The 23,426-nt window shown below is 42.4% G+C and overlaps 1 protein-coding gene across 1 annotated transcript in view; it reads left to right on the forward strand.

Annotated features, from left to right (window-relative positions):
- Nucleotides 1–23,426, forward strand: part of LOC125485510 (zinc finger CW-type PWWP domain protein 2-like) — a 142,987-nt gene that overhangs the window by 29,221 nt on the left and 90,340 nt on the right. The window lies entirely within an intron of this gene.

Below are 23,426 nucleotides of genomic sequence, written 5' to 3' on the forward strand. Positions count from 1 at the left end.
AGGAAATTTGGCATGTCCATAAGGACCCTCACCAATTTTCACCATTGAAAGCATACTGTCTGGGTGCATAATGGCCTGGTATGGAAAGTTCTCTGCCCAAGACTGTAAGAAACTACAGAAAGTGGTGTGCACAGCCCAAACCATCCCGGAAGTCAATCTTACATCCATGGACTCCACATACATGGCTTGCTGCAGCGGAAAGGCAGCTACCATCTTCAAAGACCCATCTCATTCCCAGTAATGATCTCCATTAACCTCTTCTGTCAGGAAGAAGACACAGAAGCCTGAACACATGCATGAGCAGGTTCATGAACAGCTTCTTCCTGGCCATTATTAGACTGATGAATGGACTCTCTAGCCTCAAATAATACTGATCTTGCTAACGTTGATCTTGCCTGGCACATGCCCTGTGAGATGTAATCTGTATGCCTCTGTCTAAGACCTTTTGATCTGTACAACCTTGCTTACTATGATCTACCTGTACAGCTTGTAAACAAAGCTTTTCACTGTAGTTCAGTATGCATGACAATCAATCAATCAATCAATCAATACCATATCATGACTCAGCATCTCATTTAAGGTTAACCTATAATCATAAGCCTCTGCCAGTTGTGTTTACCTCATCAAAAATCCTGGCACGGATTCCCCTAGTTCTCAAACCACCGAATAAAACCTATAGTGTCTCAAAATTAGAGGAGGTTTGGGGTTGTAATATTCCTAAACCAAATCCATCAACTCCTGAAAGGTTGTAGTATCAGGTGCCTCAGGGAACGTTAAGCTCCTAATAACCAAAAATGCTGTGGGTCCACAAGCAGTCAGAAAGATTACTTGTTGCTTTTCATCTGCCCCAATATCATTTGTCCAGAAAAGAAATGCATTCTTTCCACATACTGGGCCCAGTCTTTGATGGCAGGATCGAACAAGTCAAACTTCCCAAATGAAGGCATGAAGCCATAATTGCTTACCCCAAACTCAATGATGGCTGTTGCGAGCAAATTTTCTTCAGGAGTATACAGTTTTTTCTCATCGCCATTTAAATGATTGCAATGAGGCCGGTATCCCATCACCGAGTCATCCTTTATTCACACATGTACAGTACATGGACTCTGACCAGCTAGGTAAGAGCCAGTCCCTAGAATGAGGAGATTGTCTGAATCCCCTGTTTACATCTGTCAGCCAAGGCTCCCAGATTGAGCCCTAATTAAGGATGTCATACTCAACGAGATTCACCTGGCCTTCATTCTAATCACTACAAGGCTTCAAAGTGAATTAGACAAAAATGGATGGATGAACAAACACATGGCCAGATGCAGCTAAATGTGAAGTTATAAACATTGTTTAAAAACAAAAAGGCAGAGTCTTGTTTAAATGGTGATTTATTGGGAAATGTGGATGTACAAAGGAATCTGAGTGCCCTTATACATCAGTTAATGAAAGTAGGCAGGCAGGTACAGCAAGCAATTAGGAAGGCATAAGGGACATTGGCTTTTGTTGCAAGAGGATTTGAGTTCAGAAATTACTGCAGTTATACAGGGCGTTGATGAGACCAAACCCAGACTTTTGCATGCAGTCTTAGGCTCCCTACCTAAAGAAGGATATATTTGCCATAGAGGGAGAGCTGTGGAGATTCACTACGCTGATACTAGGGATGGTAGGGCTATATAGTGTGAGGAGAGATTTGTTCAACTGGGGCCTGTAATCACCAGAGTTCAGAAGGATGAGAGAGAATCTGATTGAAATGCATAAAATTCTAGATGCAATGAGGATCTGTTCCCTGCTTGGAGAGTCCAGAACCAGGAGTCAAAACTTGACCTTCTCTTGGGAAATAAGGCAGGGCAAGTGACTGAAGTGTTAGTGGGGGAGCATGTTGGGACCAGTGATCATATTCTATTAATTTTAAAATAGTTATGGAAAAATATAGGCCTTGTATAAAAGTTAAAGTTATTAATTAGAATAAGGCAAATTTTGACAGTATGAGATAGGAATTTTCAAAAGATGATTGGAGTATACTGGTTGTAGGTGAAGGGGTGACTGGCAAGTGGGAGGCTTTCAAAAGTGAGATAACAAGAGTTCAGAGGCAGTGTGTTCCTGTTCGATTGAAAGGTAAGGCTGGTAGGAGTACGGAACAATGGATAAATAAAGATTTTGAGGCTCCAGTTAAGAATAAGGAGGCAAATGTTAGGTATAGACAATTGGGATCAAGTGAATCTTTTGAAGAGTGTGAGTGGTACAGGGCATTTTTAAAAGGGAAGTCAGGAGGGCAAAAAGGGGATATAAGATAGTCTAGGCAGATAAAGTCATGGATAATCCAAAGAGATTCTATAAGCACATGGAGAGCAAAAGAGCAACTAAGGAGAGAATGGGGCTCCTTAAAGATTAACAAGGTCATCCATGTGTTGAACCACAGGAAAGGGGAAGAGATACTACACAAATATTTTGCTTCAGTTTTAACTGTGGAGAAAGACATGGAGGCTAGGGAAGTTGTTGAAATAAATGTTGATATTTTGAAAACTGTCCACATTATAGAAGTGGAGGTGCTGGAGGTCTTAAAAACACAAGGTGGATTAATCTCTGGGACCTGATCGAGCATATCCCAAGATGTTGTGGGAAGCTAGGGAAGAAATTGCGGGACCGCTAGGAGAGTTATTTGTGTTATCTGCATCCATGGGAGAGCTGCCAGAGGACTGAAGGGTAGCTAATGTTGTGCCTTTATTTAAGAAAGGCTGTAAGGAGAACTGTGGACCGGTGAGTCTGGCATCAGTGATGGGTAAATTGTTGGAGGGGATTCTGAGAGATGAAATTCACATGTATTTGGAAAGGCAAGGATTGATTAGAAATAGTCGGCATTGCTTTGTGCATGGGAGATCATGTCTCACAAACTTGATTGAATTTTTTGAGAACATGACCAAAAAAATGGATGAGGATAGAGCTTTAGATGTTGTCTACATGGACTTTAGTAAAATTTTTGACAAGGTTCAGCATGGTAGTCTGATTAGTAAAATTAAATCACATGGGATCCAGGGACAGCTTGCCAATTGGATACATAACTAGCATGACAACAGGAGATAGAGAGTGGTGGTGGAGGGTTATTTTTCAGACTGGAGGCCTGTGACCAGCGGTGTTCTGCAGGTATTGGTGCTGGGTTCATGATTGTTTGTCATTTATATAAATGATTTGAATGAGAATTTAGGAGGCATGGTTAGTAAGTTTGCGGATGACACCAAACTTGGTGGTACAGTCAACGGTGAAGAAGGTTATCTAAGATTACAAAGGGATCTTGATCAATTAGGCCAATGGGCTGAGGAGTGGCAGATGGAGTTTAATTTGAATAAACGCGAGGTATTGCGTTTTGGTAAAATGTACAAGGGCAGGATTTAAACAGTGGTAGGGCCCTGGGTAGTTTGTCAAACTGAGATACCTAGGGGTTCAAGTAAATAATTCTTTGAAAGCTGCATCACAGGTAGACTGTGTGGTTAAGAAGGCATTTGGCATGCTTGCCTTCATTGCTCAGACCATTGAGTGTAGGAGTTGATAAGTCATGTTGAGGTTATACAGGACGTTGGTGGGCCACTTTTGGAGTACTGGATACATTCCACTCCCTTTGCTATAGGAAGGATATTATTAAATTGGAGAGGGTTCAGAAAAGATTTACCAGGATATTGCCAGGACTAAAGGGTTTGAGTTATAAGAAGAGGCTGGATAGGCTGGGATTTTTTTTCACTGGAGTGTAGGTGGTTGAGAAATGATCTTGTAAAGGTTTATAAAATCATGAGGGGCATAGATAAGGTGAATAACAAAGGTCTTTCCTCTAGGGTGGGGGAGTTGAAAACTAGGGGGCGTATTTTTAAAGTGACAGAAGAAAGATTTAAAAAGGACCTGAGGGGCAACTTTTTCACAAAGAGTGTGGTTTGTATGTGGAATGAACTGCCAGAGAAAGTGGTAGATGGAGGTACAGTTACAACATTTAAAAAACATTTGGACAGGTAAATGAATAGGTAATGTTTAAATGGATATGGGCCAAGTGCAGGCATGTGGGACTAGTTTAGTTTGGGAAACTTGGTCAGCATGGACGCGTTGGACCAAAGGGTCTGTTTCTATCGTGTATGTTTGTATGATTCAATGACTCATAGTCTCAGGAGCAGGAGTAGAGGAGCAGGGAAGTGTTGTTGCAGTTGTTACAGGGCCTTGGTGAGATCACACCTGGAAAATTGTGTGCAGTTTTGGTATCCTTTTCTGAAGATGGATGCTGTTGCTCTCGAGGGAGTGCAGCGAAAATTTACCAAGCTGATTCCAGGGATAGCGGGTGTGAGGCATGAGGAGAGATTGACTAGGTTGGGATTGTTTTCACGAGACTTCAGACGAATGAGGGGGGAATCCCATAGAGACTTTTAAAATTCTAAGAGGACTGGACAGGGCAGATGCAGGGAGGATGATCCCAATGGTGGGTGTGTCCAGAACCAGGGGTCACAGAATGAGGATTTGGCGTAGACGATTTAGGACGGAAATGAGGAAACATTTCTTCACCCAAAGAGTGGTGAGCCTGTGGAATGCATTGATGCCTAAACATTGAATATATTCAAGAGACGACTAGATATAGCACTTGGGGCAAATGGGATCAAAGGTTATGGGGAGAAAGCAGTATTAGGCTACTGGGTTGGATGATCAGCCATGATCGTGAAGAATGACGGAGTAGGATAGAAAAGCCAAATGGCCTTCTCCTTCTCCTTTCTTCTATGCTTCTATGTTTCTATAATATATGTTAAGTCATTTAGAACAGGATTTCTTCGCTCGAAGGTTGGTGAACTTATGGAATCCTCTACCACAGAAGGCTGTGGAGGCCAAGTCACTGAATATATTCAACAAAGAGAGAGAGAGGACAGAGCAAAAACTGCAGATGCTGGAGTCAGGGTCAATACAGCGTGGAGCTGGAGGAACAGCAGGTCAGGCAGCATCAGAGGAGCAGGAAAGTGGATGATTTGCGTTTACACCCTTCATCAGGACTGAGCTCAGAAATAAATGGGGGGTGTGGTGCTGGGGAAGGTAGGAGAATGCAGGTCGGGACTGGTGGGGATTGGTCAGTGAGGTGGGGGAGTGGATATATGGGAGAGAAGATGGACAGGTGTCAGGTCAAGGAGGCAAGAACGAGAGGGAGGGTTGGACATGGGATGAGGCTGGGGGTGGGGGGAGATTTTGAAACTTGTGAATTCTATGTCGAGGCCATCGGGCTGTAAGCTCCCAAGGCGGAATAATGAGGTGTTGTTCCTCCAGTTTGCACGTGGTGGCATTGTGACACTGGCGAAGGCCCAGGGTGGACGTGTCACCAAGGGAGTGGGAGGAGGAGTTAAAATGGTTGGCAACTGGAAGCTGTTGTTGATTGCAGTGTACAGAGCGCAGATGCTCTGCGAATCGGTCACTGACTCTGCGCTTGGCCTCATCGATGTACAGGAGATCACATCCGGAGCAACAGTTACAGTAGACCAGGTTGGAGGATGTACAGGCGAATGCCTGTCATACTTGGAAAGATTATCTAGGGCCTTGGATGGAGGTGAGAGGGGTGATTGCAGGGAAAGGTGCCAGGTGTGGTGAGGTTGATGGGAAGTGTGGAGCGGATGAGGGAGTCGTGGAGTGAGCGGTCCATATGAAACACAGATAGGGTGTGGAAAGAACTGTCTCTTGTGGTGGGGTCGGATTGCAGGTGATGGAAGTGGCAGAGGATGATGCACTAGATGAGGAGGTTGGTGGGTTGGTAAGTGAGGACCAGGGGGACTCTGTCCTTATTTTTGTTGGGGGGACGGGTTTTGAGGGCAGAAGTGCAGGAAATGCAAGAGATGCGGTTGAAGACTTTATGAATCAATGGAGGGGGGAATTTGTGGTCCTTGAAGTAGGACAACGTCTGGGATGTGCGGGAGTGGAATGCTCCATCTTGGGAGCAGATGCTGCGGAGGCGGAGGAATTGGGAGTAAGGGATCGCATTCTTGCAGGAGGGTGGGTGAGAGGTGAAGTAGTCAAGGTAGCTATGGGAGTCAGTGGGTTTGAAATGTTGGTGCTGAGATGGTTACCAGAGGTGGAGACAAAGAGTTCCAGGAAGGGGAGGGAGGTATCGGAGATGGTCCAGGTGAATTTGAGATTGGGGTGAAAAGTGTTCGTAAAGTTGCTGAATGGTTCAAGCTCCTCATGGGAGCATGAGGCGGCGCTGACACAGTTATCAGTGTAGCGGAGGAAGAGGTGAGGGATGGTGCCAGTGTAACAGCAGAAGAGGGATCGTTCCATGTATCCCACGAAGAGACAGGCATACCTCGGATGCCCATAGCCACCCCTTTAGTTTGTAGGAAGTGGGAGAAGTTAAAGGAATAGTTGTTGAGAGTAAGGACAAGTTCTGTTAGCGGATGAGGTTGTCAGTGGAGAGGGACTGGTTGGGCCTGCAGGAGAGGAAGAAGTGGAGGGTTTTTAGGCCATCTGCATGGGGGATACAGGCATACAGGAAATGGATGTCTATGGTGAAGATGGATTGTTGGGGGCCAAGGAAATGACAGTCTTGTAGGAGTTGGAGGGCATGGGCAGTGTCCCGAACATAGGTGGGGAGTTCCTAGACCGGAGGGAGAAAATGGAGTCGAGTTCAGTGGGGCAGGAGCAGGCAGAAACAATGGGTCAACCGGAGCTGCCAGGTTTGTGGGTTTTGGGAAGGAGATAGAAATGGGCCATGTGGGTTTGTAGAACGATGAGTTTGGAGCCTGTGGTTGGGAGGTCTCCTGAAGTGATGAGACAGGTGCATTTTTAGATGCTAAAAACATCAAGGGATTTGGGGAGAAAGCAGGAATATAGCATTGAAATAGAGGATAATATTGAATATTGACTGGTGGAGCAAGCTTGAAGGGCCAAATGACCTACTCCTGCTCCTAGTTTCTATGTTTTGAGGGTGACTTTGCCAGTTTTGATGCTCCTACACAGTGGCTGAAATACAGCTGGTAGAAGGCTGCTGACTTCCAGTGAGGGCAGAATGTAGATTGCGTTACAGATGTTCTTCATGTCTGGGCCTTTAGGACATATCCTTGGATTACACCACATTGGTATGGCCAGCAGCAATCTGGAATAGCAGACTGAGTTGCAACAGCAAGGGCACTGGTAAAGTAGCGTGGATGCAAGGCCTAATGTTGTCATCCTAAGAGAAGGCAGCAGGTTTATCCAACTTGGTACCATTACCATTTTTATGGGATTTCAGCAGTAGTAATCTGCTGAATTGTTTGACTGCTATGAGACCCTGCACACACTGATACACCTGCTTTGCAGTTGGCAGCACTCTTAGATAGTGGAGCACTAACCACAGATCTTATGTTTTCTGTTCAGCTTCTATTGTAATCCTGAGATAGTGGAAGGATTTTGTCTACAGCAGTGAAAGCTGAGATGGTGATCCCCAGATTCAGTGTCATGGCTAGCCCTGCCAATGCTGTCTTGAAGGAGGCCACCTGTTCTATGCTGAGAAGGATAGGCACCAAATTCCACTTGATTTTGTCATGTTGCTGATTGACAATGACAGGAAATAAGCCAACCAATGCTTCAAGCATTACAGTGTGCTTCATCATCACCATTCTTACGCAAGCTGCCTGATCTCAAACATCATCTGAGACCTTCCTACAGTATAACATACCTGTGACCTTGCCCTCAAATGAGCTATTCTTTCCCCTTAATTGGCTGCAGTTCATTTTCGCTCATTGACTCATCATGTGTAGATCCAAACTCTGTACTGCTGGTACACCTTGCTGGGGGAGCATGCTGGAAATCAGATCAAGTTAACAATTTCATAAAATTATGCAAAATTCCACAATTTACCTGTCTTTTAGATCATCTTGGCAGAAAGTACAAATCACGTTTTTGTACTTAACAAGAATTACTATTATAAATAAATACATTTTACGTACAGAAAAATATTTATGAACTGTCGACATATATCTCTACTAGTTAAAACTAATCCCCTTATAAAACTCTCCCTAACACATACTTACAGCAGGCACAAAAAAAAACTCTGTTATGGGCAGATGGAAAGACTGGGGAGGCGGTTCAATGGTCACTGTCCACAGGCTTGCTGAGAGGATCCTTTTGGCTTGTCAGGACCTCCTGCTTTCTTCTTCAGGTACTTACACTGGCTTGCAGGAGGCACAGAGCAACTGGTTAACACTTACAAAGCATCTGACTTATGGATAAAAGCCATAGCTTGCAGTAACTGCTGGGAGAAAATAAACTGGCTTTCTTCAGGCTTTACTGCTGAGAAAAGCTTAGCTCCTTCCTTTTCGGAGGTCTGATGGCTTCTGACCAAACGTTCATATCCACAAGTTGTTTAGCTGTCCAGCAGTCAATCACATAGTTGTTGGAAAGCAGAAAGCCTCTGAGATTGACAACTGGTCACAGTTGTTACTCCACAGATGAATCAGCTACATTTTCCAGCCAAATGTACCTTCAAACACACCACTTTGCTCTAACTAATCTATTGTAACCTCCCCCACTACATGAACAAACAGTAGTGCAGACAACATTTAGTATTGGTATCAAGTAACTTGTTTTTAAAAACTGTAGTAAATCTCTCTACAGTCTTGATTTTTAAAACAGTCCTTTTCCCACTTAAGTCCATAAAAGATATGATCTTTACCCTCTGTAGTTCCACAGGAACAGTATCTGAACTTGAGGTCCCACGACATATACTGTGTTATTCTTCTGTCTGTAAATTCCAAATTGATTGACTAGGAGCCTTCACTTTAGCAGTGAAATTACCTTTACTAAAGCATCTATCTTTAAGAAAGGAAGGTTGGTTGGACCATGTGACTTGCTAACAACCCTGTCTGGTCTCTTTGTACAGTACATGGGCCACAGGCAGCATGTTAGGAGAGAGCAGCATGGGTCTCTACACAGACCACTTGAGGACTCAGGTAATGCAGGTTAACTTCACATTCATTCAAACAATGTCAGAGAGGAAGTCTGTCTAAGGAGGGCTAAATAGAACTCTGTCTGATACTCTGTCTGGCTATGTCCCATCTCTGTCAGATACAGAAAACCTCTATACATCTGTTATCACATATGCAAAGGTTGTTCACTTTCATTCTTGTACAATAAATAGAAATCTTCCATCCTCAGTCTTTCTTTTATCCTGTCTACAGGAATCTGTTTATAGTCTCTTGTCAGTTCCCAAGGCTGATATTTGCCTTAAGCTGTACAAGATTCCTCTACAGTCATTTTTGCTGACATGGATTCTTGGGAAGGTCATGTCTGCAGACATGGATCCTTGAGTGGCAGTGGGGTTTCAAGGTTCATGCCTGTTAAAATGTGTCTTGCAGTGCTAGCTTTAAGGTGTTTTGTTCCTGTTATAACTCATTTTTATAAAATCTTATCTTATGAAAAGACAAAGCAACAATCATTCAGCTGTGCTGAGTACCTCAAATTCCTGCGCTGTTCACGTCAGTCTGAATGATCAGGAGCTACCAGAGGGGGCTATCAAATTTTCAAGCTTTATGGATAGAAACATTCTGTTCAATCTGTTGCCGCAAATTATTGAAGTGTAGCCACACCACCTGAAATTTCATTCTTAAGATAAGCTAGTTGTCCACAGAGAGCATTTTTAATTTTGGAAACTCATCGAATTGATTTAGATTTAGTCTGACCCATAAAAAATGACACCTGGGGAGGCAATGACCTCATGGTAATATCACTAGACAATTTAATCCAGAGACCTATATAACATTCTGGGGACCCTGCTTTGAATCATGTCATGGCAGATGATGGAATTTAAATTCAATAAAAATCAGGAATTAAGAATCTAATTATGACCATGAAACCTTTGTCAATTGTCAGAAAAATCCAGCTGGTTCACGAATGTCCTTCAGGGAAGGCAACTGCTGTCTTTACCTGGTCTGGTCTTCATGTGATTCCAGATTTTTATGCTGCCTAGCCAGTGATGATCACATCCGATGTAAGAATATTTTAAAAATTCATCCTTATGTCATGCATGCCAACTCTTTTGTGTAGTGTCTGCCAGACTGATGTGTGTTCTTCTCCAGCATTACCCCCATATTATTTAGGATACTTTGATGCAGTTAGGTTTGAAGTACAGCATGCCAAACTAACCAACACAAATTCTCCATGAAAAGCATTTAAATTTGGCTGACCCCTGGAAATTCAGTGGTGCTTCAGGTCATGACATACAATGTAGACAAGTGCAATCGGAAAATCTATATGACTGCCATCTCTGCCTAATCTTAGTTTCTGAGGGCTGATTTTTTTTGGCTAAGTACAAGTTGTGTCAAGTTTTGGAGGGATTTCCATTGTTGGGCCAAATGTGTTTTCTTGCCAAATCATACCAAACTCACTGCATTAACTACCTACCCCACCCTAACCAGCATTCCCTCCAATTTTCTTCCCACCTGCACAGGCCTTTGAGGTCCATGCATGTCAGTGACTTATTGAACCGAAAGTCAATGCTGTGATTGGCTTGCTGACTCTAATTGCCATATGTGGAAGATCAGAGCCTGCACGCAGCCACAAAGTTTCGAAGGAATGTTGTCTATGACATATGTAATGTTTGACTCTGGCACATCTTGCCACATGCAGTTCTCAGAACAGTTTGCATTCAGTGGATATCTACCAAAAAACCGGGGTCACTTTCACCAGCGCCATCTATAAAAAGGCCATAATGCACCTGGATGAGCGCTGGCATTTTGAAGCTGCTTTGCTTAGTCAAGGACAGATTGTGAACATGTTGGAGGAGAGGAGGATGGCTGTGAAATTTTCTGACAGCGATCTACAGGTACTGGTTGAGGGGCTGATGCAGAGGAGGGCTGTATTCTTCCCAGAGGACCAGCAGTGGAGGCTACACTATCAGACCCTGGCAGCCTGGTAAAGGTTGCCCCTCAGGTCAGTGCCATAATCTTAGGTAGAGAATGCCATAAATGTCACTTTCAATGATCTCCTCCGTTGTGCCTGGGTAAATGCTACAAACTTCTCTTTGCCTCTCCACACTCACTGTTTCTCTGCTACTGCACCTACCTCCCACCAAGGCTCATGCTTTACAACCCTCACCATTGCCTATAACGGCTTCCTTCAATCACTGTCTAATCCCAACTTCCCACACCACTTACCCTCCATGGCCTCTGTCATGCTTACTCACCACCTTTTGCCCAATACTAACAGCCGTACACCAACGTTCCCTTTAAACTGTATGACTGCGTGTATGTACAGCCACTCCAAGGTTCCGCATATAGCAAGCGGTTAGCCAGTGCGCATTGCTGCAACGCATTACCTCCATGGTTTAGTCCAAAGCTGGCTTCCTGAGCCAAACCTGAGCATATCATGTCCTCTGCAAACTTTGAACTTCAGTATCTTTCTGCCAGCCATGCCTCAGCTGGGGTAGCATTGTGCATAAGAGCAGCGAAAAGGTAAGTACTTACACAATGGGGATGCACAAAAATGATTAATTGAATTTTGTTTGGAATATCAGACAGTTTAATTGATAAGGTTAATTTGGAATTTTTGTTTTGTGTTGGGGCTTTTATTTCAACATTATGGTCAAGAGGGCACTGCTGGTCAGCATGAGGGGAAAGTGATATGTGGGTAAAGTGAGATGTAGGAATGTTGTTGCTTATTGAATAGACTTGTGTTTACAGCACTGCAGTTTGATGAGCAGATCATAAACAGGTCAACTGCTGATTCCCTCCTCCCTTTCAATCATCTTTCTCAGAAGCTCACCATCCATGTTATGAGCTTACCACAACAGTTTTGATTGTACTGTGTCTTCGTTGAACTGGTGTAAGATTGATGCCTGCAGCGATTGCTTCATAGTAGAGGTCACAAGATTATGGCAAGCCAGGAGGCATGTTAGCACAGTGTTGCTTTTCTATCCCAAATATCTCCCTTTCATACAAAAGATTGCATACATTATTTATACTAGAATTATCCAAGTTACCCATTATGCATGCAGATGTTCTCATGCATTAGCAGTTTGTTATTCATCAGCCTCTGTATCGACATTGCACACACAATTTTAAGTTGTGCTGGTCGCCTAACGGCACACATACATGTGTTTCTGGCTGTCCATCTGGGCAATGTTCCTTTTCTGGGGAATGTTGTTCTTGTATCGCATATTAACATGGTAACACCTGTTATTCTGTTTCCATTATTGTGGTGCTATGGAATTCTTGGTTTAGTGGTTGATCTGTGGTCTGTAAAAATAGTGAATTCCTAATCAGCCACCAGCATTGAAGGCACAGCTTCTTCAGATGTATGCCTGTGATTGCGTGAATATAGCTAGTCATTCACTTGCATCATGTATGATCAAAGTGACAACTCCTCTACAACATGTCCTGGTTTGCCACATGGTCTGACTGTTGTCAAGAGCGTTGAAGTTCTGTACCCTGACTGGCTCTCCAGTGTTCAACTCTGGCAATGGTTTGGCGTTGTTGTGAAAATTTAATTTGACTTTCTGCTATTTCACCTTGATTTGATCACTCACATGTGTTACTACTTCTGCCTTCAGTAGCCTTTTTTGCTGTTGGCAGGGTAATTTGGGTGTGGTGTAACATTAGTCTTTGTCTAATACCATGTTTCATTTCTTCAATAAGTGTTTGTCCATTGGAGGATTGCCTTGTATACACTTGTGCTGGATTCGCTCAACATTTTTAAGAATCAGTTTAATGATTTCCAGTGCAGACTCAGCCTTCCCATTTCACTGATGATAGTGTGGAGATGATGTTTGGTGTTTAATTTTGTAATCTTTTATGAAACAGCTGAATTCCTCACTTAGGAACTAAGGACCGTTGTCTTTCCTACAATGTCAGGAATGCCAATAACTATAGAGTGTGTTTTTGGCTGTTCCATATCTCAGTGGTGTCATTGAAGTCAGCTGTTTGATCTCCCAAATGTCAGAATAATAGACAATGGTGAAAAGACAATATATTCCTGTGAGAGTAAAGTGCCTACTTTCAGCTTCATTCATGATTAATTTGAGAAATTGGTCATCAGCAGCTCTCTGCCTTTCTTGGCTTGGTATTAAATACAGGCACTGCATTGGTTGAGATGGACCTTGATTCCATTGCTCTTATTTCTTCCTTTCACTTCCCTTCCTCAGACATCACTAAATTCCTTGGTGGCTTGCTTAGATACACTTTAGCATCTCATTTCTCAACTCCTGTGGATAATGACTTTATTTCCATTCTACATCTTGGCCATCAATTCGTCTTCGTATGCCCAATATGCTGTTGTGATCAAGGGATTATCCTCAATGCTTTCAGGCCACCCTTTCGTCATTACTTTTTGTAACATTTGTCATTACATCTTGTCAGCCAGTTTGCTAACTTTGAGCAAAATGCTTATGTACTAAATTGTTTCACATGAGTAGAGCACATCAAGCTGCTGCTTAACATTAGATCCAGAATATTTCACACTACGTCGTAGCATCCTCTACTTTCTTTATTGGAAGCGCTGCTCTCTACAGCATGTCAGGGTGTGCATCTTTTTTTCCTTGCTTGTATATCACATTCTGTGGGGCAGAGTCCTTGTGTATATTTCAGGCTGAAATCGATTCTTGATCAGTAGAGGAATCGATGGTTACAGGAAAAAGGCAGGAAAGTCGGCTTGAGGGGCAAAATGGCCTACTCCTGTTCCTATTTTTATGGTCCTATGGTAATATTCTTTACAGAAGCTTTTGAATAGATAGTAAGAGCTTGTGGAAAATGCTTGGAATTGTGATATGCTCTGACTTTTTTGTCACTTTTTCTTTTTCAAGTAGGTATTAATAAAAATGTTCACAAGCAAAAAAGACAATGACTAAGCAGTCTTTTTTTGAAATCTGAGTGTAGTGTTTTTCCATTTCTGTTAATGGCTGGATGAAAATGCAACTGGTTAACTTTGCTGCATTAGGATTGCTCTAAGTCCCATTTCGATGGTGTCACCCTCGAGGGTGAATTTGTCAGTTATAATGCAATGTTTCAGCATTGGCATTGTTGTCACTAGTTTCTCAATGTTGGTCTATGCTGCTTCTTGCTCAATATTACTGTATATCCTTGGAATGAGTTAGCATACTGGTCCATGTTCCAATGACAAATTAGATAGGAATTTGCTAAGTAGTTGATGTACCCAATGAATTGTTGCACTGCTTGTACATTAGTTGGTGCTGTATCCCTGCTATAGCTCTCACCTTTTTGGAAGACCTTTTGCTGACTATACATTATCTAAGTATTTCACTTCGGCCATTTTTAATTACAATTTTTTTCTTGTTCAGTTTTGGGTTCATCTGGCGAGCTCTGTCTAGAGTTTGATTTTGGTCAGCACTAGATTTTGATTGTAGTCAGCAATGGCTTCTTTCGCTTCCCAACCCAATAAGAAGGTGACCTTTCTGTTTGAGTTTCAGATTCCGTATTTCCATCTAACCCCTAATAACCTATGGTTCCTATGCCTAATTAGAAGCTATCCACCTCAGCCTTCATGATATTGAAATGACTCTGCTCCTGCTGCATGCTCAGGCAGAGAGTTCCAAATCCCACAACCCTCTGAGGAAAAAGACTTCTTATCTCAGCTTATCTAATTTTAAAGCTGTTCTGGACTTAGTTCTGGACCACCCCACAAGAGGAAGAACTTTTTCCACGTCTGCTTTTTCAAGGCCATTCAGGATCTTATACTGTGGAGACAAGCCCAGCCTTTCTAACCAATCTTCAGAACATAGCCATGTATTTCCAGGTGTCAGACGAGTAAACCTTCTCTGTACTGCCTCCTATGCATTTGCATCCTTCAATAAATAAGGTGACCAAAACTGCACACAGTACAGGAGATGCAGGCTCAATTGTTCGCAGGTGCGGCATTAGTCTTACACTGTCATCTGCTTAGAAGTCATATACACTTAAAAGACATTCTAAGGTGTAGATACATGTTATATTACTTTAGGATCTATTTTGTGGTCAATGGTTTAAGTGTGCTGGGACACATTGCAAATCTCTTTTGGCTCATTGAGAGTTATAAGTTCAAGCTCTAAACTTGCCTTAAGTGAGAGGAGTTTCTTTTCCTTTCCATCTGTGATCTGAAATTCAATTTTTTTTCTTGTTATTACAGCATGGGTACAGTACGATCATGTAGCCTTAATCTTACTTTTAAGGAGTTTATTTTTGGAACACCATGTTGACCCATTGTGAAGGTCATAATGTTTTATGCTGCACTGTTGTCTGCCACTGTGGTGAATTGATGTTCTCTCTCAGTAGTCATCATTTCAAAAGTCACAAACCATTTATCACAATCAATTAGACTGAACCAACCTGTCAGATGGTATAGAGTAATTCGTCACAATCTTCATTTGATAGCTGTCCGACAGCTATCTGTACCTGCTTTCTGTCCTTACTTCTAGACAGAAACTTCTGTGCAAAATGATTTAACTTCTGGCATTGTTCTTTCCATGCTATACATGTCTCTTTCCTTTTGTGTTGTGTCCTTTGCAGTATTTGCATCCTGCCCATTATGATCTTTCTGCCCTTTTTACCTGGAATGTCTATCAGCATAATGGAAGGCTTGGTCTGTACTGCCATACAGACCAAGTTCGTTTACAACCTTAATGCTTCTACAAATGCCTATTTCTTTCCTCAGAGCATGTTTCTGCTCTCTCAGGAGACATGCTTCTACCGTGGGATCGCTTATGCTCTGTATGATGTGTTTTTAATTGATCATTTTTTTTGCGGTCTGCAAGCCACATTAATGTAGCCAAATATTGATCAATGGATTCTTTCTCACCTTGAGCCCTAACATTGAATACATACCGTTCATAAGTTATGTTCACTTGGGATTCAAAGTGTGCCTTTAAAGCTTTCAACCTTCCTTCATCTTTTCCTTTGTTCTTCAGAGGTATTTAGGGTGGTATATACTTTGTAAATCTCTCCCCATCACTTTTATAGTCCCACTTTTATAGTGATAAAAGTATAGCTCCTCATAGCTGCTCTGGTTTGTTAATTAAATCTGTCATAAATTTGTAGTTCTGCCAGCTCTGTTCATTTTGCCTTTCAATTTGATCAGCATCACAAAAGAAAAAATACAGCTGTTGTATCTGATGTGGCTTGCTTCTTTTTACCTTTTCCATGGCTTCCTATGGCTTTAGCAACTCTGAACACTCCTGTGTTTCTCTTTTAGTTGCTATGCTTCTTTACAGCTTTTCAACATTCAATATTAGCTCCAATCTGACACCATATTACAAGATCACAGAACAACAATCTTGCATGTATTGCATCTTAATTGAACTGGCTCTATTATGGATGCCTGCAATGAATGCCGTAGGGTAGAAGTTGCTTGACTATGGCAAGCCTGTATGCACATTAGTACACTATTGTATTCCTGTCCCAAATAATTTACCTGGTGATGTGAGCTGTGAGCTCATTGATAGTGAAGTTGTACAGTGTACAGAAGATTATAATGAATTGTGACAGGTAACCTGGAGAGTTCTGCACAGCTCTTCTAAGGTGGTCCATGTAGTTGTAGCTGTAGAGCAAAGGGTTAACTCTTGAGCACTTAAATAGGAAATATGTCGATGATGATGTCATAGTCACATGATAATTGGAGACATTGAAGAGATGAGCAACAGCTTAAACCTCGTATTTCATGAGAATCTTTTTAGTCTGTATATTGTAAGTAAAGAATTACAATAAAATGTCCTAAGACTATAGCTACAGATCTTTCGTAGAGTAGTGTGCACCAAACATTCTCTAAGATCCCACATGATAGCAACAAAGTATTTTTCTCAAGCACTTCAAATATTTGCTCAATGAGATTTTATATGGCAGTATGGCTGTCATTGTATAAATGGTGGACATATGAATATGCTTTGCACAACAATCATAATTCTGGTGGTCAATAGATAGGTCACCTATCTGTTGGCCAGCAGTCACCTATAGTTTCTTATGGTGGTTCAGATTGGTTAAAGCAAAAGTTATCATAATCCTAGCAGACCATAGGCTGTCCTCTCATTAGAGAGAGATGAGTGGTGGTGGTTTAATCTGAGGTTTAACATAGCTCAGGCAAGGGGCAAGGTTGGGAAGGTGGCACCTTCATGGTAACATCAGCCTCATTGGATTGATGCAGAATAAGGGAATCATAACTGCTTTAGGATATCAGGCATTGAGTTGCCTGGTGAATGTAGTTGCACACCAGCTGGAAAGTGAAGGACTATAATTCTTTAACAGTAGAATTTGTATGTGACAACCTGGTAAGTAACATGCCCAGCTTCTGGAAATACCGTGCAGATATAATTGCCTGCTGAGAGTCCTTCATTTCTTCCTCTTCCCCCTTAAGAGTGTCCTGCTCTCCTTGTATCCTCCACTCATTTTCCTGTCATGCTGGAGTCCAAGAGGAATAAAATCCCATCAAAAATGATAAGAAATTATAATTATGCAGAACCATCGAAGTCAGAGTCAAGATTTTCACCATATTCCACCCCAATCCCTATAGACTTTACCAATTTTAAGTAGCAATATAAACCTTCAAACACTTCAATTAACTCAGCAGCAGTTAGTAGAAGTCATTCAGCAATGAACCTGTAAGTTGATGATGGTCCATTTTATTAGTATAAGTGGTGGCTCCTTCCTACTTCTGAATATATGTTCAGCTGCCAGCGCATTAAGACTAGAATTGGATTTGGTAGAGTCACAGCAATACTATGCAAGGAGAGAAAATCCCAAGCCAGCAACTCAATCAGACTACAGTTGTATGCTGTCTTATTTTCAGAAGAAATGACCACGCACAAATCAGCTTTAGCAGTCACCAATATATACACTCTAACCCAGTCGAACAGTCCAGATGATGGTCATCTTCACTTGAAGGATGAACAAGATGATGTGATGAGTATGATTTGTGTGTGAACTGAATTACAATGTAGAAGAGTTGTATGTCATCAGCCTCACGATCTTTTCCTGACCTATCATTGTCCAGTGGCAGGACAAGTTCAGGTAACTGGAAATAGACCTGGACAGAGTGAGTGGCCACAATGACTTCTATATCTTATCAAGCACTACACATTCCACAATATGATGCTGGCCTGCTTGTATCATTACTGGATTTAGATTGCCCTCATCCTCTCAGTCTACCAGTGTCACGCTTCACATGTGTCAGGGTAGACAAATCCCAAAATTCCCTATGAGAGTACACTTGATAGTACTTTTACCTAGTTTTGCTCACACATCAAAGTGGTTTACTGGGATTTTGCTGCTGTTACATGTTAACAACGTATTTGCGCTACAGGTGAAAACTGGATGAAGACAAGGGCCAATGCAAGATGAGCCATGCTAAAGATTGCGGCAGGCTCAACTTTGAGAGGAATTACTGCTCCCTTACTCCTTTTACATCCCACATAACCAGAATGTTTGATGTTCACAAAGCCAAATCTTTTGCAGAGAGCTTGAATCTGGGCTATGCTGTCTTGGCAATGAAATAAAATGCCACAGTAAAATTCAGAAGGCTTTCCTTAAGATTTTTTCTTTGACTTTGAGTTCTGGGAGAAAAATGCCCAGGTTTGCCGAATTTGGCAGTACTGTAAAGATAACTGTGTGTCCTCTTTCAAAAGCAAGCACAAATCAGAGGCAGGGATAAAAATCAAGGAGGGAAATTCTGAGCCAGCAATTTGTCTGAAACTCAGTTGTTTGTAGCATCCTATCCTATTTTCAGCAGAACCCTTTGGGTGCAGGTTGACTTTCACAGTCACCAAAGTGCTCACCACAACCCTACCAAAAGCCCTAGATGTTGAACATGCACGTTTTCTCAAAGGATTAACAAAACACACTGACTGATGTCACAATCTTCACTGTCTGCATACTTCAGTGCATGGCTCCAGCCCCTGCTAATGACTTCACCAAAGTGCCAACATCAAAACAATGTATACAAACAAAACACCACCAATCACTCTGAAAATACAAATGATACACAACTAAAAGTTGTAGGAGGAATTGGAGAATATGCTACTGTTTCACAATTCGGTAATAATTAGTCCATGGGTTCCAGAGAGAGAGAAATTTGAATTTTAAAGAATACAATCCCTGCAGTCCAACTGCTGAGCAAGTGCAACGTAATTGCTGTATTAAGAATCACCATGACGCTATGCTGAGTGTGCATTATGCAAGTTCTGAAGCATCTTTATCATAAGCATGATTGTTCTCTCACAGAAGGAGAAGAGCTTGTTTATGCATGTATAGAATTTAAATGAGGTCATTGACATTTAATCTTTTTTTTCACTCAGTCTGCCATCCAAATTGCACAATATCGCAAACAAAAATCTTTTTATGTGGAAAGGGAAATTCTTCAAGTGACATTTATGAGCTAATGGCATTTAGCATTTTAGATGGTATTTAATGGATGATCATAATTTTGAAGTTTAATCTTATAGAAAATCAAAGGTGGTGCACCTACCACTGTACTGTCAATTAACACTAGAGCCAGACTGCCTTCACATGTCATTATGCTACCAATGTGGCTGTACGCCTACCTGACAAGTCAATCTCTTCACTGTTGCAGAGCTTTGCTGTCTGCCACAAAGGTATTGGTGATTTCTTCCTTCCTTCTCATTTCAGGACAGCCTAAAGATCGTCTACAAAATTTCATTTCATTTGATGCTCATACTAACAGCAGTACAGCATGGCTGCCAAATTTTAATGCAGTATACTTCAGTGCTTCATGAAATGGGTGTCATAAAACCCCAACATTAGGTATAACTTAATGCCTGAGGCAAGTTTGGGGGGCTGCAGGATGCTTAAGTGGATGATAGATTCAATTGATCCATAGAATCCCTACAGTATGGAACTGGCCATTTGGTCCAACAAGTCCACACCAACCCGCCAAAGAGCATCCCAACCAGACCCAACCCCCTACCCCTGCATTTTCCAAGGCTAACGCACCTAACCTACACATCCCTAGACATAATGGGTAATTTAGCATGGCCAATCCGCTTAATCTGCACATCTTTGAACTGTGGGAGGAAACTGGAGCAGCTGGCAGAAACCCACACAAACACGGGGAGAACGTGCAACTTCACACAGTCGCCCAAGGGTGAAATCGAACCTGAGTCCTTGGCACTGTGAGGCAGCAGTGCTAACTGCTGAGCCACCAGGCTGAGGGTACAGGTTGGGAGCCCACCATCAGGCTATCTTTGGCCTGATGAAATCACTGATTGTGACATAAGTCAGTCTGTTTTCTTGTTCACCCTTTACGATGAAATGACCATGTTTAACATCTGGGTCATTTAGTAGGCTTCTAGTAGGCACTTAAGTGACTGCTAAAGTCAACCTACACCTAGAAGGTTCCGTTGTAAATAGGAGAGGTTAGCCAAGACAATTGAGTTTTTTTTTCCCCTTCGGTTTTCTCTCCTCCTCTATTATGTTCTTGATTTTGAAGGAGACTGCACCCTTTTTTAATTGGTTGTGCCAGGTGCACATTCCAACGCAATCTTATCTCAGAAAATCAAACCCTGCTGGGAGTTGCTTGCATGCCTTCAGGGGTAGGGCCCTCATTCAAAGGCACTCAGTGCCTGCTTGATATCAGGAAAGGGTGAGGGGAGGGTTGGCTTGCCAAGAACTAAAACCTGGCATTGCTGCTGCTGATCTCTCCCCTACAACAGTCCCCACCATGCAACCCTCTCATTTGCCTTTGACCTGGCTCCCTTACTGATCCAAGGCCTTTGATGGCCGAATTACTGGAATGTCCTGTTGGTTTCACAGTGAAGCTGTCTGCAGTGCACCAGTTGCTGGCCTTGGCTTCTGATTGGCCAGCAAATCTGAGTTACAGATGTTTCACTGTGTCTCTGGTCACAGGGAAGGGCAGCACCTGACAAGAGATACTTTTGAGTCAGTGATCCTTCCCTGAAGGAGGCAAGGGAGGGATCTGGAGACAGTAACGACTGCAGATGCTGGAAACCAGAGTCAATAGATGTGAAGCTGGAAAAGCACAGTAGGTCAGACAGCATCTGAGAAGCAGGCAAGTCAATGTTTCGGGACTGGGGAGAGGAAGGGGAGCCCAGAAGTAAATAGATGGTGGGAGGTAGGGCTGGGGGAAGGGTGGGTGGGAAGGTGATCATTGGATGCAGGTAGGGGGTTATTGTGATTGGTCAGTGGGAAGGATGGAGTGGATAGGTGAATAGGAAGATGGACAGTTTAGGTCAGGTCAGGGAGGCAAGGATGAGCGGGAGGGCTGGACATGGGTTAAGGCTGGGGATGTAGGGATTTTGAAGCTGGTGAAGGGAGCTCTTTAGCCAGTGAGCAAGACCTCCAATTTCTGCATTTGATTGTGCCCACAATGTCAGCAACTTAATGTGCATCATGCAGTTATGTTGTGCTACATTAATTGTGTGATGCATTCTTCTGATTTTGGAGTGACAACTGTTCTCAAAGCATATGCTTTTGTTGTTAATCTGTTGCTGTGTAGCCATGCATGGTAAGAACATAAGAACATAAGAACAAGGAGCAGGAGTAGGCCATCTGGCCCCTCGAGCCTGCCCCGCCATTTAATAAGATCATGGCTGATCTTGTTGAGACTCAGCTCCACTTACCCGCCCGCTCACCATAACCCTTAATTCCTTTACTGTTCAAAAATTTATCTAGCCTTGCCTTAAAAACATTCAGCGAGGTAGCTTCAACCGCTTCACTGGGCAGGGAATTCCACAGATTCACAACCCTTTGGGTGAAGAAGTTCCTCCTGACCTCAGTCCTACATCTGCTTCCCTTTACTTTGAGGCAGTGCCCTCTAGTCCTAGTTTCACCTGCTAGCGGAAACAACCTCCCTGCCTCCACTTTATCTATTCCCTTCATAATCTTATATGTTTCTATAAGATTTCCCCTCATTCTTCTGAATTCCAATGAGTATAATCCCAGTCTACTCAGTCTCTCCTCATAATCCAACCCTCTCAACTCTGGAATCAACCGAGTGAATCTCCTCTGCACCCCTCCAGTGCTAGTATATCTCTTCTCAAGTAAGGAGACCAAAACTGCACACGGTACTCCAGGTGTGGCCTCACCAGGACCCTATACAGCTGCAGCATAGCCTCCCTGTTTTTAAACTCCATCCCTCTAGCAATGGCAGACAAAATTCCATTTGCCTTTTTAATTACCTGCTGCATCTGCAATCCTACTTTTAGCGATTCATGCACCAGGACACCCAAGTCCCTCTGCACAGCAGCGTGCTGCAAATTTTTACCATTTAAAACATTGTCCATTTTGCTGTTATTCCTACCAAAATGGATGACCTCACACTTATCAACATTGTACTCCATTTGCCAGACCTTTGCCCACTCACTTAGACTATCCCTCTGCAGATTTTCAGTGTCTTCTGCACACTTTGTTCTATCACTTAGTGTCATCTGCAAATTTTGACATACCACACTTAGTCCCCAACTCCAAATCATCTATGTAAATTGTAAACAATTGTGGTCCCAACACTGATCCCTGAGGCACAATACTAGCCACTGACCGCCAACCAGAAAAACAATGATGCTGCTTGGCCTGCTGTGTTCATCCAGCCCTGCACCTTGTTGTCTCTCATTTACCCCTACTCTTTGCTTTCTACTGGTCAACCAATCCTCTATCCATGCCAATACATTACCTGTAATACCGTGCAACTTTATCTTATGTAGCAGCCTTTGGTGTGGCACCTTGTCAAATGCCTTCTGGAAATCCAGATACACCACATCCACAGGTTCCCCATTGTCCACCATACAAGTAATGTCCTCAAAGAATTCCACCAAATTAGTTAAACATGACCTACCCTTCATGAACCCATGCTGGGTATTCCCAATGGGACAATTTATATCCAGGTATCTTGCTATTTCTTCCTTAATGATAGATTCAAGCATTTTCCTCACTACCGAAGTTAAGCTAACTGGCCTGTAGTTACCTACTTTTTGTCTACTTCCTTCTTTAAACAGTGGCGTCACATTGGCTGTTTTCCAATCTGTGGGAACCACCCCCTAGTCCAGTGAATTTTGGTAAATAATTATTAGTGCATTTGCTATTTCCCCCATTTTAGTACCCTAGTAACATTGTAAGGATTGCAAATTTACATGACAGATTACAGAGAGTGAACAGTATATGATCCAAAGCCTGTGAGCTTGTGACAAGCAAACTTGGGATAGATAATGAAACAATCTGCGGGATCTCATCAATATTTTCATGCTTCCGCATTGTCTACCTTTACAACTGGATCTTTATCTCTATCATCTATCATCATCCTGCTATCTTAAATGACTCTACTGCAAAAAGAGAAAATCTTCTTTGCCTCACTGCATGCATTGGCACCTTAAGTACATCACCAGTTAATATGCCTATGTTTGTCAGCCACTGAAATTCAGAGCATAGTTTTTGACTTTACTTTTAAAATCATTCTTCCATTTCTTTATTCAGTCCAGATATTTAAATTTATCAAAAGAAAACTTTAAATAACGTGAA

This window comes from Rhincodon typus, chromosome 2, assembly GCF_021869965.1.
Source record: "Rhincodon typus isolate 14 chromosome 2, sRhiTyp1.1, whole genome shotgun sequence".
Lineage (NCBI taxonomy): Eukaryota > Metazoa > Chordata > Chondrichthyes > Orectolobiformes > Rhincodontidae > Rhincodon > Rhincodon typus.